The following is a 15408-nucleotide window of genomic DNA, read 5'->3' on the forward strand; positions in this document are numbered from 1 at the left end:
ACAAAATGGTGAGGTCAACTATCCCTTTAAATTCTTCAGTGACTCCCCATACATAGTTTGCATCTAATTCCAAGCCCATAGTATTCAAGTTTGTCCTTGAAGTATTACCTGCTTACATTCTTAGACTACACACACACATACACACACACACAAACTGCACACACACATATGAAAACCCCTGCTGTTCCTCCAGTTGTTCGGTGTATTTAGTTACCTTAAATGTGTCCTTCCTGGCCTTAGGATGTCCCACTTCTCTACCTAATTAACTCTGAATCATTTTTAAAGTCTCAAGTACCATTTCCTCTAAGAACCCCTGCCTGATGAGTATCCTCCTCCTACCGAGTTCCCTCCTCCTAGATGTCCTAATGGGACACCTCTGCATCCTGTTATATACAGGGAACCTTGTGTACTGGCTGCCCTCGGTCAGTCCTAGCTTATGCCCGTTGTTGCAGACTAAGTATTAACAGCAGTCTTCACTATCAGAAAGTGTCTCAGTTTGGCAGTAACTCATATGGTCACCCTAGACACTGTGGGATATAAAGAAGACTAAGCAATGGTCTTTGCTCCTTTTTAAAAATAAATAAATAAAACACATACACATACTCAGATTTTCTGGTTTCTCAAATATATGTAATTATTATTCACCCCTGTTTTATTCTGGAGACAGTCACAGTTTGGCCAATAAATCACAAATGGTCACCTAATGAATATAACTATATCATGGAACTTAATGCACTATTCATAAATGTTTTATTCTCTATCTCCTTGTCAAGACTATACATTTTTCAGGACCCTTGGGTGGCTCAGCAGTTGAGCATCTGCCTTCGGCTCAGGGCATGATCCTGGGATCCAGGACTGAGTCCCACATTGGGCTCCTTGCAGGCAGCCTGCTTCTCCCTCTTCCTGTGTCTCTGCCTCTCTTTCTGTGTCTCTCATGAATAAATAAATAAAATCTTTAAAAAAAAAAAGACTATACATTTTTTGAGAAGCAAGGGCTTGTCTTATTTATCTTAATATCCACACATCAAAGCCCAATGTTCAACACATACTAAGTACTCAGTAATGTTTGTAGACTGCTACCAATTAGAAGACAACCCTTCTCTAAATGACTGTAGCATAACCAGTTATTTATAAACACCTGAATCATAAGTGATCTATCAACCTTGACTAACACCCAGACAGTAATTATAGAATGTTATAAACATATTAATCTCAAAAATATCATCAGCAGTAAAAACCTACAGTATGTAACAGTAGTTGACATACTAGCTCAATTCATTCAAATATCATGAACATAATATACTGTCACATATTTTTACCAACATCACTACCACCAAAAAGGTGATTTTTTTTTACAGAACACTTTTTTTGTGTCACCAGAAATGTACATAAACCCCCAAAAGTTACAGTATTCTTATTTAAAAAGAAAAATGCAGAAAATAGCTTAGTAATTCTCTTTCTTAGAGTGCCATTAAAAGCTTTTTCTGCCTGGGGAAAATGACATACATTTTGTACCTAAACAAATTTACATAAACTAGCAAAGCCATTTCATATTTTAGCCTAATAACAACTGTCAGACTTCTCCTAGATAATATAATTCATGCACAAAACATACAGACAAAAAATATGATTTAAAACCCTGGATTATTTGTTCCCATGCAGTTTATTACTAATTACTTACAAATCACAGAGAAAAATGGAAAACTGTTTTCTGGATAAACAAAAGTCATACTCAGCAAGAGCCTGCCTGATTAGAGAATGAGATAACTGACTACCAAAATAATTACAAAATTATAACTTATGTCTAGAATTAAAACCAAAGACATTTCCAAAATCAATTATCAAGAGGATGGGGACAGAAATTATCCCCCCAAAAAGTATTTCTTTCTTCTCTAATCACAGAAAAGTACAAAAGAAACTATATTTTAATATTCAGGTCAGGAAAAAAAAAGGTGGGGAAGAGACTAATGGTAAGAAATAATTCAATTGCCTTCTTTAACTAAATTTTCAATTTTCATGTAAGAATACAGATAAATTCACATACACAATTTACCAAAGTTGTGGCAAGTTACTGCAATTTCTAAGTAGCTTTACAACTTTCGTCTGGAGCCTCAATTTTTACATTTTTTGCAACTAATTACAAGCTTGATTGATCACTCAAAGCAGAAATAAAGTTAAGGCAAAACGAATACTCTCCTCCTTCAACCCTTGTGGCTGTATCTCCAGCAACCATACTTTAAAGACTGTTTCTGGTTAGTTATAAACTGTCATTATCTTACAGGGCAATAGATTGAGATTTCCCAAATGAAAGAGCATAACAGCTTCAGCTAGCCAGAGCAGGGGCCAGAAAAGATTACAATCTGTCATGGAATCACTCAGGCTTCATTTCTAACTGCTAACTTGAAGGATTTTCACTTATGAATATAAATTATACAATCATTATACATGTACAAATATTATCACAATCATTCCAGTTTGGATCTGCAGATGTGGGGAGGGAGCATGGGTGAAGGATATTAAAGACTACTACACTGACTGTAGACCTACTATGAGCCAGGCAGAGTGAAAGTCCCAGAGACAAAACCATGAAACAAAGTCCCTGCCTTCAAAGTATCAACAAACTATTAAGTAGATCCTGTGTCAGCAGGATCTGAATCTAATATGATTCCAAACCATGTGATCTCCCCACTCCTCCTCCTACTGCTACTACAAACTGCCCCAAGAGAACTCCGTGAGCAAGTTTTCTAAGACAAAGCAGAACAACAACTGCACTAAGATATGTGGGGAAAAAACTGAAAGTTGTTTTTGTTTTCGTTTTTGTTTTTGTGAAACAGCTTCAGAGGTATAACCAAGTAAGAAAATCTGACTGAGAGAGTTAATTTTATGTGTCAACTTGGCTGAACTGTGATGCCCAGATACTTGGCCAAACATTATTTGGGATGTTTCTGGGAAGGTATTTTTGAATGAGTTTAACATTTAAATCAAAGGAGCCTGCCCTCGAAAACATGGATGGGCCTCATACAATCAGCTAAACACCTGAACTGAGCAAAAGACCGCCCGGCCTTGGGCTGATCTTGGACTCGCCAGCCTTCATAACCATGTGGGCCAAGTCCTTAAATAAATCTCTCCCTGTCTCTGTTTCTCTGTCTCTCTTTTTCTGCCTCTCTCTCTCTCCACTACCCCCACACACATACTCATCTATTGGTTCCATTTCCCTGAAGAACCCTGATTAGTAATACTACTTAACAATTAAATACAACACATGGAAAAAAAAAAAAAAAACACCTTCAAACGTATTTCACATTAACTTGGGATGAGCACCGGTATTGTATATAAGTGCTGAATCACTAAATTCTACACCTGAAATTAATGTTATGCTGTATGTTAACTGACAAATTTAAATAAAAACTTGAGGGAGAAAAGTATCTCATATTAATATTTATAGTCTATTTCCACCATTCTCCAGTGAGAGGAATCAACCCTACTTAAGTAATGGTTCCTTTCTGTATTAAGGGTAAGAATTACACAAAACAATATGAGAGCCAAAACCAAGTAACTTCACACTTAAACTTCTGATTGCTATATCTGCAAATGGGGCATCTCCTGAGAGCTGTTTAGTTCCTTAAAAATACTATTCACAGAACTCATTATTCAGAGAAGGAACCAGCAACATAAAAATTCTACAAGCATCAGAATCTCCAACGGAGAAACAAGAGTTTCAGCTCAAAGTTAGTTGTAAGAATGTTGCCTTTTTTCCTTAAGTAATCCTCAAAATTATACATAATTAATCATGGGTATTACTACTATAAAATCAATTTTCAACAAAATAGAATTTGTTAGCCATATTGTATGTGGTAAGGTTTAAGTACCCCTAATTAAAAATGGTAACGCAGCACCAGTAAGGCAATTTAATTAGGACTTTACCAGAGCTTATAAAATACCAGAATTGCTTAAAATTGTAAGATTTATCAGTTGATCTAATTAGGCCAGAAGCAGTATTTTAAACTTCTAATTTCAGAAAACTCTGCCACTCAACAAAAATGTTTTTCTTATCATTTCTATGCTCTAGCATTATCAACCAAAGCTTTTTATTTATTTATTTATTTTTTTTTTTTTTTTTTTTTTTTATTATTTTTTTTTTTTGGAGAAGATATTTGCAAATGACATATCAGATAAAGGGCTAGTTTCCAAGATCTATAAAGAACTTATTAAACTCAACACCAAAGAAACAAACAATCCAATCATGAAATGGGCAAAAGACATGAACAGCAACCAAAGCTTTTTAAAGGTGGAACACTATCCGATGCATGAAAGGAACTAACCCTTTGACCCTAACCCAAAATAGTATATACTACCATATAGTCTAATCATACATCAAATGAATCTTTTCAGCTAAAACTTTTGTTAAGAACAACAGGAAACTACATATTGGCTGGTGTTTTGTAACAGGAAACATATTCAAAAGGACGCTGTGGAGTCCTAGAATTCAAAATCCTGTTTTTCACTGAGAGCATGCAAATGTTTTCATAGGATTACATATAATCAAGATACTACACTTGACATCTCTATTCTCTCAACTTCTGAGAGAGAATCTGTTGAGGCTCAAGAATTTAACAGATCAAAAAGAAATACATGTGGGAGAATTGTTAGGCTTTTTAAAAACAAATATTTATTATTCTTAGTAAGACTATTCATTAAAATATTTTTTTTCAAATCCACAGTATATGCTGGGTTTTTTTTCCCTAAGATTTTATTATTTATTTATCCATGAGAGACACAGATTACAGAGGCAGAGACCTAGGCAGTGGGAGAAGCAGGCTCCTTGCAGGGAGCCCGATACAGGACTCGATCCCAGGACCAAAGCATCATGACCTGAGCCAAAGGCAGCCACCCAACCACTGAGCCACCAGGAGCCCCTATGCTCAGTTTTTAAAAGCATACTAAGGTTACAGGTTAGGATATCACACATACACTAGCAACTCAAGGAAAATATCTAACACCTAACATCTATGCAAATATATCGAAATTTAAAATACACTGAAAGGTCATCCCTCCATAATATTCACAAGCTTAACCACAAACATGGGATTAATTTTACCAAGACTTAAAAAGTATGCACTTAATGAATTCAATTGTCAAAAGTTCACCCATCCTCTTAAACCAATACTTCCTTAAGTGTTCCATAGATTCATACTCTTCAAAATTTTTCTGTGACATAATCTCCAAAGAAAATAATATAAAAAATTAATTATTTGAATCTTGGACAATATGAAAAAATGCTTTTGTCAACTTCTTGTTATTACTGATCATTCCAATTGTGTTCCCACCACCTTTTTTTTTACATATAATTAAAGCACTAACACATGCTCATTGTAGAATACTTAGTAACTCTAGAAAAATATTTAAAAATTTTTTAAACATCACCTTTATTCTCTCCACCCAGGAATTACCATAGTTAACATTCTGACATATGTGCTTTCAATATTTGTTCTAGGTACAAATACACATAACACTAAAAATAAAATTGTGATAAAAATGCATGTTAAGTACTTATCCAATCTTTTTACCCTGTGGTATATTGGGTATAGCAATAGTCCTCATCTTTAAAATTTTAGAAAACGTGATCTATAATCGATTTATCCTATTACCCTTTATGCATATATCATAATGAATTATTATGACATTATTTTGAATTATTATGACTATTATTAGGCCTGTCAGTTCTTTTAACTTTCTACCAAGACAAATAACTCTGATGTACTTCCTACCAAAAATCATTGACCAAAAAAACACATTGATCATAAAAACAACACTCAGAACTCATACCCAAAAAAGGCCTATAAACACATGAAAACATTTAACAGCATCAATAAATCAACATAAACCACAGAAATTATGAAAGAGATTTTTTACTCGCCAAACTGAAAACTGTAAAGCATACAAATAACACCAAGTTATTGTTGTAGGGATTGTGAGAAAATCATTCCAATGCAATACTAGTTATAAATTAATACGACTTTCCTAAATAATAATTCAGGCAGTATGTATGAATAGATTTAAAATATTTTAGTCAAAAAAAAATAAAAATAAAAAAAAATAAAATAAAATATTTGTCAATAGTTTTATTTTTAGAAATCTATCCTAAATAATCATAGATAATTCTAGATCCTGAACAAAAAATGATATAGGGTTAATTCCTTTTTAATGCTAACATAGCATTATGCGCATATGTCAAAAGTCAATGAAGACTTGCTCCATGTTATCATCATTCTTGTACTCTGCTTTCCCTATTGTATTGTAGATTTTCATTTCTGATCCAGTTTTGTTCTTCATAAGGCTTGTTTTTGTGTTTGTTTTAATGTTTAGTGCCCAATCTTAAAATTTCCAGAGAAAAATGGATGCTCTGGGCATAGTATATTATATAAAAACTCATACACAACATAAATTACTGCATTTTACTATTCTACTTATAGAAGAATCTTCTAAAAATAAGTACATTTTATGTATAGGTGCACAAGATGATAGTCAAAGACCCTATAGTAACTTTAGCCACCCCCTCTGAAGAATGGGTTCTTTTAAAAATATATGTGTGTATATCAGTTGATCCAAAGCATAAAGTGTGAATTTATGTCTTTTTCTTTCTTTATGAAACAACTTTGCATATCTGTTTTGTCTGAAACAAGGGGTTGGTAAAAGAACCCGTCAATACCACATTGACTCACAAGTGGACCTTAAATACGAACCAATAAACCTGCTTTTCCCTCTCCTCAACTGAGGTCCCTTACAGTGGAAGAAAAACTCTTCCAAACCCTGGACAGGTACCTCTGACTTTGAGGACTATTTAAAATCCTTATATTCAAGATTAGACAAATTCTCCAGCATGAATGTACCCTCCATGGAACTCTGTCCTGACATACTTTTGAAAGAGGACTAGAAGAGTAATTTTTTGGAGGACAGCTCTTCAGTAGATGAAAGAGAAGGGTCCACCTCACTGCACATTGACAGACCCAAGACACAGAGTCACTCTGTTTCTGAGTTATGCCAGTCGGAAAGAATCATGGGGGAAATTCCACAAATAGCTACTCTGGAAGCCTCTCACCTGCTCAGTCCTTGAAAGGAACCTCCATAATCATGACTCTTTCTCTTTTTGACCCTTGCCAACCACTATGTGTTCCTATCTAGACCACTGTATTTCAGCTGGTATAGAAAATACCTTGGAGGATCAGCTTTCCCCCAGAATAAAACTCATTACCTGACTTAAAAAAGAGAGGAGACTAAGGTCTATGAGCCATTTCATCTGAAACCACTTTTCCTGATACATCAATAAATGGCAGAAAGTTTTAACTGTATAAATGCTTTTCTTAAATTCCTCTGAAAATAGATTGTGAAGAACAAAACTTTCCTCCTCCTGAAATATAAAATTTCCAGATATCTTTATACTCTGCCTGATTCACTGTCCTTTTTATAAGAACAGATGCGTGAGAGAGAGCAAGTTAGACTAAAAAATTTGAAATTTTGCAAAAAAAATATCAATATCTCCATCATGTTGAACTGTGCTATGAAGCTATTTCCAGAACAAAAGTGAGTGAAGCAATTAATATGTCAGCAACTATATTACAAAACATTTCTTTATTCTTAGGTTCCTTCGCAGGGTGTTTAATATATAGTTCAATCCATACTTCCAAAAGTTGAGTTGCTCTAAAAGCCACTCTATAAAAATACACTCCCTGGGACTTAAAATTTAATCATTTTAAAGCTTTTACTATAATCTATAGCATAAATAACATTCTCAAAGGCAATTAACATAATTAATTTCCATATTGCAACAAAAGATGTCCATTTCCCTTTGAAATAATAGCACAGATATTTATGATAGTGGCACTTATTGCACAAATATCTTCAAGAGATTATCAGAGAGTCACAAGACGATAAAGTAGAGAAGGCATCTTTTACAAGTAAGACAGCCTCCATTACAAATAAGAAAGCCAATGCCTCGAGAGGCCATTTGTCAAGTTTACAGAATGCCACGTCACTCTTGGTGTTACTTTCATTACCAGCTAATAACATTTAACAGCAATATATATACTAAGCTCCAGTAAATACCATGCAATAAACTAAATGAATGCCAGCCCCACATTACTCATCTCATAAACGGTTACATTACAGATAATAGCAAGTATGGCATATGAAACCTGTATTAAAATATTGAAGAATTAAGAGAATTTTAAATACAAAGAGTGAAGTTTGTCTACGAACAATCTAGATCAACATAAAAGAATAATGAAAGCCACAAGGTAAGAGCAGTAGGATGGAAATAAACTCATCAGATTATCAGAAAAGGACAAGAGTCCCTTGTTGTAAGAGCAATGTAAACATGAAATCAGCATTAGTGCCCCTGGTGCCTTTACGGTACTCCATGCTGAAGCAGACACTTAGGCTCCAGCAGTAGCAACTTCAGGTTACATGCAGAGAAGTGCAGTGTCCCATGCAAGGGACTTATTCCAACCACTCCCTTCACCACAGTCAACCATACTTCCTCAGTTTACAAATAGCCCCAACCCCTCCTGGATGCTGTCTTCTTAGCTCGCTTGTTTGTTTGTTTGTTTGTTTGTTTGTTTGTTTTCCTCTCCATGAAACTGCATAAGGGGCAGACAGCATCTGTTGCTCCCACACCTCGCCACTTGGATCTTTAGCCTGTGTCAGCACCCAGAAAATTCTTTTGGCCCTGCTCTTTCGACTTTCCTATATAGTGTGCTGTCCTCAGGGAATCTTAAATTTTAACATCTCGCCAGTCACACTCGTGTCTTTTATATTCCTTTCAAAACGCATACCCCTGATTCCATTTATATGAAATGTCCAGAAGAAGTAAATTCATAGAGAAAGTAGATTAGTGTTTGCCAGAGGATACAGGAAGAAGGGGAATTGGGAGTGACTGCTAATAGGCACAGGGTTTCTTTCTAGGGTGATGGCAATCTTCTAGAATTAGATAGCAGTGATGGTTACACAATACTGTGAAAATACTGAAAACCATCGAACTATATGGTGAATTTTGTGTTATTTGAATTTTATCTCAATTAAAAAATTGCAAATTAAAAGTAAGTGGAAATAAGTACATTCACAATGCTGTCCAATTACACACACACACACATGCACGCACATGCACACACAATAGGGTGTCCCTCCTCCTAACTTTCCTTCCACCTTGCAAAATAATAAACTTCCCAAAGGTGGAATTATTAAAGCAGAAGCCGAATGATCATCTGTCAGCATCGTGCTATTGAAGAGCTAACTGGAATGAGGGGGAAATTACACTAGATTACCTTGAAGGATTTTTCATCTTTCAGTTTCTATGTCACAAACCAAAATGAAGAAACGAGAACTGGGAAAAAATTTTAAGTGACCAGGAAGAAAAAATATGAATCATCTCTTCCCATTCAAATTGAGAACTGTAGAATATAATGAAGCAAAAGAACAAAAATGAAATAGATCCAAAAGGGAAGAACACAGAATATTAAGTAAATTAAGTAACAGCACACACCAAGAAATTATATTCAGAGTTTAATATACCAATGCTTGCTTTGTTTATGCAGAAATTATCCCATATCTAACCATATTGCTCTAGAGAATTCCAAAACCTTTTTAGTCCTGGAGCAGCGAAGAAGTAAGATGTGACCAAAAAAATCTAACGCAGATGAGATTTAAATCAGATTACAATTGATGGGCATGTAAGTGGGTTAACAAGGTAAACAAAGTGTGGATAACATAATAGAAAGTTATCTTCCCCTAAATTCAGCCTCTTCCCTTTAAAATCCATTAACCCAATAACTAATGTCTTTTGTGGGGAAGTTTAGAGGGGAAGACAAAATATTACGGATGATACAAAACCCAAAAAGTAAATCTTTCTACCACAAATAAATGCCAACAAACATCTGTAACAGTTTGCTGTAGAAAAGAACCTTTTTGAATACCAAATGACCGTGTTTAGTGAAATAGGGAAGGGGTATCCGTATAAACACTCAATATTAGAAGAGGGGTACATGAAAATATTTGTATATTAAATGTGTATGTATAGTACATTAAAATATTTTATATATTTACCTAGTTATAAACCATAGGTTCCAAGACACCAAAATTTTAAAGGCAGTCCAATTTAAATGTTAGGGCATCAAAGTTATCCAAATAAAAACATACCATATAAGATAACTATCCTTATACTTTCCTTAGCTTATTAATTTAGGCTTTCAAAAAATGAAAGAAATTGAATTTCTGAGTCTATCAAGAACTACTTCCTCCTGTTCTTTTATAATTAAAAACTTATACTCTTGTATAAAACTCCTATGTGGTCTAACACAAGAGTCTACGATGTGACACTTTAATGACCCAAACCTTTTTTGAATTTAGAAATCAATACTTTCCTGTATCCAGAACCATCATGCACCTTACAACTTTACACCTGTATCAGCTTCAAAGAACACTATTCCACACAACCAGCTACAGCAGACTGATCTGGAAAGCAAACGTGTCAAACAAGCTTCCCACACATTTTGTAACCAGCTCTTTTCTGAAGCCAGAAAACTGTACTTCACATATTCCAAAGAGCGATCTGTTGACCAGCAGCCTTAGCACCCACTTGAGATCTTTTTTTAGGAATGCACAATCTCACCTGTTTTGTGAATTTGCTATATTATTCAAGAATATTAAGTTCTATTATGAAAGTCAAGGAAACAAATGAGCTGGATAAAACTCATAAGAAGTAGTGGTCACTGATGGTAAGTAAACTAATAGCTTATGAGGTAAAGGCAAAATTCTGAGGCTCAATTAGATATACATAATAAGGGATCATAAGCTTCTGAAATGAAGGCAAAGTTCTTAAGATGTGTTAAAAATAGGCAATTTAATAAGCTCTAAGATATTTTAAACTAGAAAATAAGCTGGAACAAACAAGAGGTTCACTTGTAAAAAAAAAAAAAAAAAGGATGGAAAGACTAAGTCATCATCATACCATCTCTGGACTGACATATATACCATCTCCATATCAGCCACCCACCAAGGACGCCCCAGGCTGGTCTTATTCCAGACTCTGCAGGTGCTTTACCCAAGAAACACAGATACAACTCAGCAAAACTGGCAAAGCTACACTTGTATGTACGTATACTTGTACCCTCTCTCTTCAATACACCAAATATGTATCATCAGTCTAGGGTATTATTAGTATGTGGAGCCCTTGCTCAAAACTCAGCTCTGGTCCTCATTACCACACCCTCAATCGGAAAGATGATGTGAAAGAGGGAGAGGGTCGGGACATATGAATATTGTGTACCTGGGCCCAGGTGGTGTGGTCCTTCCAAGCTTTGCACCTTATGTGTGTTAACTTACCCCATGGCTTTCCTCTTGCTTCTGGCTGTGTGTTTTAAACTAATTTGATAAATACTGTGATCTGAATATTTAATTTGGTTGCTGAGCCTGTCTATTCCATAACCCCTGGGAAAGCTGGTAATGTACTTGGAGGCTATCACATCAAGGTGATTCCCCCAAAATACCTACGGAATCACAAGTCTTCATTTTAAAAGATCCCCAAGTGATTTATAAGCATATTAAAGTTTAATCTAAAGAAGCAGAATGTCAGAAATTTGGATCTCACAATGATACTCTAAACACCATCTTGAATAAAAGGTCTCGTAGATGCCCTGTGTACCAACTCAGAGCCCCAAAAGAGAAAGAGAATGCTAAGGGACCCACTTTCAACAAGTATCATGTAAGATTTAGAGAAGCACTGCTGCCCTTGGTGATTCTCTTTTGAACCCCAGCTCTGTAAAGCCCCATACAGTTTGAGAAAACATTCAGAAGAGTACAGCACAATACATCTTAACGTTAACCCTATAATCTCTGTCTTGCTGGGAATTAGAATAATACCATTTTTCATCTATGTTATGTTTCAAGAACACCTATCCAAAGGACATAAGGCTACCAGAAACCGAGAAAGGGTTATTACTGCCTTAAAAAGGTTGCAGTGACTTTAGAAAGATCATCCAAGAACATTTTAGCAGAATAGCCTGAGAAGCATTGTTAATGGGCTCTCCACTCCCCACCTACTAGCAGTCGCTGACCTGATCAGCTCCAGTCATTTTATGTATTTATTACTTTTATTGTATATTGCATTGTCCTGACACATAGTAAGGACTCAGTAAATGTTCTGAATTAATAGAAAACAATAATGAAAAATGTCACCCTTTCTATCCTGCATTTATTTAAGGCAAATGTAATTAATTCAATCTGTTGGTTTTGAGAAATTCCTGAGAATGAAAGCATAATTCCACATTAGCATGGTTCATAACACTCTCTCATTCCCCATCTCAAACTTGAATCTTATGTTTTCCATTATTAATCAATCCCATTCTAATTTTCCACAACACTGTGAAACCCATCAGCCTATCCATTAAGAAATAATCCATTTCTAAGTGTCACCAACAATTATGTATAAGCAATATGCTACACAGGAAAGATCAGCCATTATTTTAATACTTTTCTAGGTCCAGATTTAAGACATCTTAGAAAAGCATCTATTTAAAACATCTGTAGAAGAACTGAAATAAAAACTGAGGACACGATCACACACACAGAGATCATAAACAAGATGTAAAACAAAAGTCTAAAAGTATCGAGAATATTTACTCTAGTTAAGAATAAGATGAGAATATCAGGAAAAGAATGTAAAAGTTCTAAAGGTCAGTTCTGTAAAGAATATGTCACCTATTGTTGCTAAAAGAGGGAGTATGTTCAAATTTCAAAAGAAAAGATTTAGGTTGGAAATCATAATCTCCCATTCCATAAGTGAATGTTTACAAAAAGAGTAAGGAAACATACATAGGGAATGGCTCAGCGTACTCCCTTTCAAATGGTCTATCAAATCCTGTTCACTCCATGCATTTAGTACAGCCAACGACAGTCACAGTCTTTATATTATAGGACATTAAACATTTCAAGGCAGGTTTTCAGACTGTGTTACATGGGTTTGAAATACCAAGGGTTTAAGAACTGACTCCACCAGCTCACATAGGAAAGAGGTAACATTATAGATTTGTGTGTCTTCCACACCTAACAGCATGAGAATAGACACATAATAAGAAGCCTTCAATAAATACATGTTGAATTTCATTATTATCACCCTCTGAGGCAAAAATCTTAATTGAAGAATAATCTAAACACTACCATCACCACTACCAGGAGAAAAGTAGCTCTCAAAATTTCCAAGTGAATCCACTTACATGTTAAACAATGAGAACAAGAAAGAGTAATTGTCTTATTCTTTACAAAGGGCTAAGAATGAATCTTCTGTTTGCAAACTTAATCCACTCCAACTAGTACTGTTAACTGCCCACTAAAACCCAGTGCATTATCTTTGCTTCACTAATCTTATGCTTGATCTATGTTATATATATATATAAAATCTATTTCATTCTATGTTATGTGAAGTACAGTTTATTATATGAAAATTAAGAGGCAAATGCTTTTTGTTATGAGCCATAGTAGAAAAAATATCACTTGAATTTCAGAATATCATACCCAAAACCTGGCTTGTTCATATAGGAACAGCCACATTTCAATGACAAATCCTTTAAAATGCATTAAACCTATTCCTGTGTGTTATGTTTTGTGCAGCACAGGACCCAAATATAAGGCTGGTGCCCCATTTGGTTGAGTGGGTAGTGTTCTACTTGATAAATTTTCATAAGCTGCTATCCCCCATTTGGGAGTTAGTCACTGGTTTTAACAAACTCCTTGAAGAGTTCATTTCAGTTATTCCTGCCTTGCTCAGTGTGAAACAATTTAATCTTATTGCTTTCTTCCTAAGGGGCAGAAAGATGATGTTCAAAGGAAAGTACTTGAGAAGGGAACATGCATGGTGAAATTTAGGAGCTCCTGGACAGGCCTGAGGGAAAGACACCTCTAAAGAGAGAGCCTAGAATTGGGGGGGGGGGTAGGAGGAGAGGCGGAGGGGAGAGTTTCACAAAGGAAATTGGGAAAGCACAGCAAAGAAACTTAGCTTACTCAGAAACCACACTCACACCTCTAGTTATTTTAAACACAGTGTAACTTGGCATGGCCCATTCTGATCCAGAACTTTTGTCTTACGCTAATGAAATGAAAAGTTTGCCCCCTAACACCTATAAATAATTTCATAGATTATTACTTCATTTCAAAATAGTGTTTCATAATTAAAGCAAAATCAAATTTCTCTTTGCTTTGTAAATTATGTCTTACAGCCCTTATACGGAAGTTTTAAAAGATGGAAATAACAATAGACAGTGATTTCAGATTCTTTCAAAAGATAACCACATCCAATTACAAATCTATCATATATACACACTGGACAAGTGAGGAGTCCCTAGAAAGTGGTTTCAAGCTACACATTCTATCACCACAACCCTTCAGATTCCCCTAGGAGGGCACACCAGAATCTCAGGACGAAGGCTGGTGGGTGAAAAAGTGAAAAAGCACAGTGAAAAAGCACTCCAGGAGATTGTGATACTCAACCCATCACCTCCTGCCCCTCCTGCCATTATCAGCTAATAATGTCTCACCACCCGCTACTGATGTACATTGTGCTATTTCTTCTATACCAAATGTTAACTCAGTGAAGTCATTAGAATAGAGCATCTGAATTCAACTGGCATTTACCCAGCTTTTAAGAGGTAAAAACATATACATGAATGACAAATCAATTTAATTTCCTTTCACAAAATTTCATTTCAGGGCTACATTACAAATTCTGAACTCAAAGCTACTTACAGTCATAGCTTTCCAATTAAAGTATTTAAGTCCGCTAATATATTTCTACGAATCAAACTTTCACTACTAAGTAGCAGCACACACACACACACACACAAAAAAGAATTATAATAAGTTTCAACATTCCTCACAATCCACTTACACTTAAGTAAGAGATAACTCAGATTTTTTTAAGCAAGTAAATGAAGACTGTTATTCCAAGGTCATCATAACTCTCTCATGGTACATTATGCCTCATATCCTAGAGGGTTCAGATTCAGAAAATTTTATTACTTATGGGCACTTGTAGGTAAAACTGGTTAAAGAGGTAATTCCATTTCAAACTAACACTCCTGGTTTTCAGTGTTCATATTATTCATACTCCAGTCCATTGGAATGTATCTCACAATCTCCAAACTTCTTCAACTTTACTGTTAGTCAATACTGTTTTAAGCAAACAGAAAGCCTATCAGGAAATATGTGGACATCTCCCAAACTTTTAAAATCACCTGACATGTGTATATCAACAACCGGGAATTCCTTATAGTTGTCAAATCTATTCTACATACATTTAGGCCCAAATACTAAAAAAAAAAAAAAAAAAAGAAAAGAAAAGAAAAGAAAAAAAAAACCACTTCA

The 15408-nt window shown here is 35.1% G+C and overlaps 1 protein-coding gene across 18 annotated transcripts in view; it reads right to left on the minus strand.

Moving 5' to 3' along the window:
• PPP1R9A (protein phosphatase 1 regulatory subunit 9A) overlaps nucleotides 1–15408 on the minus strand; it is a 312302-nt gene that overhangs the window by 292866 nt on the left and 4028 nt on the right. The window lies entirely within an intron of this gene.

This window comes from Canis aureus, chromosome 18 (assembly GCF_053574225.1).
Source record: "Canis aureus isolate CA01 chromosome 18, VMU_Caureus_v.1.0, whole genome shotgun sequence".
NCBI lineage: Eukaryota > Metazoa > Chordata > Mammalia > Carnivora > Canidae > Canis > Canis aureus.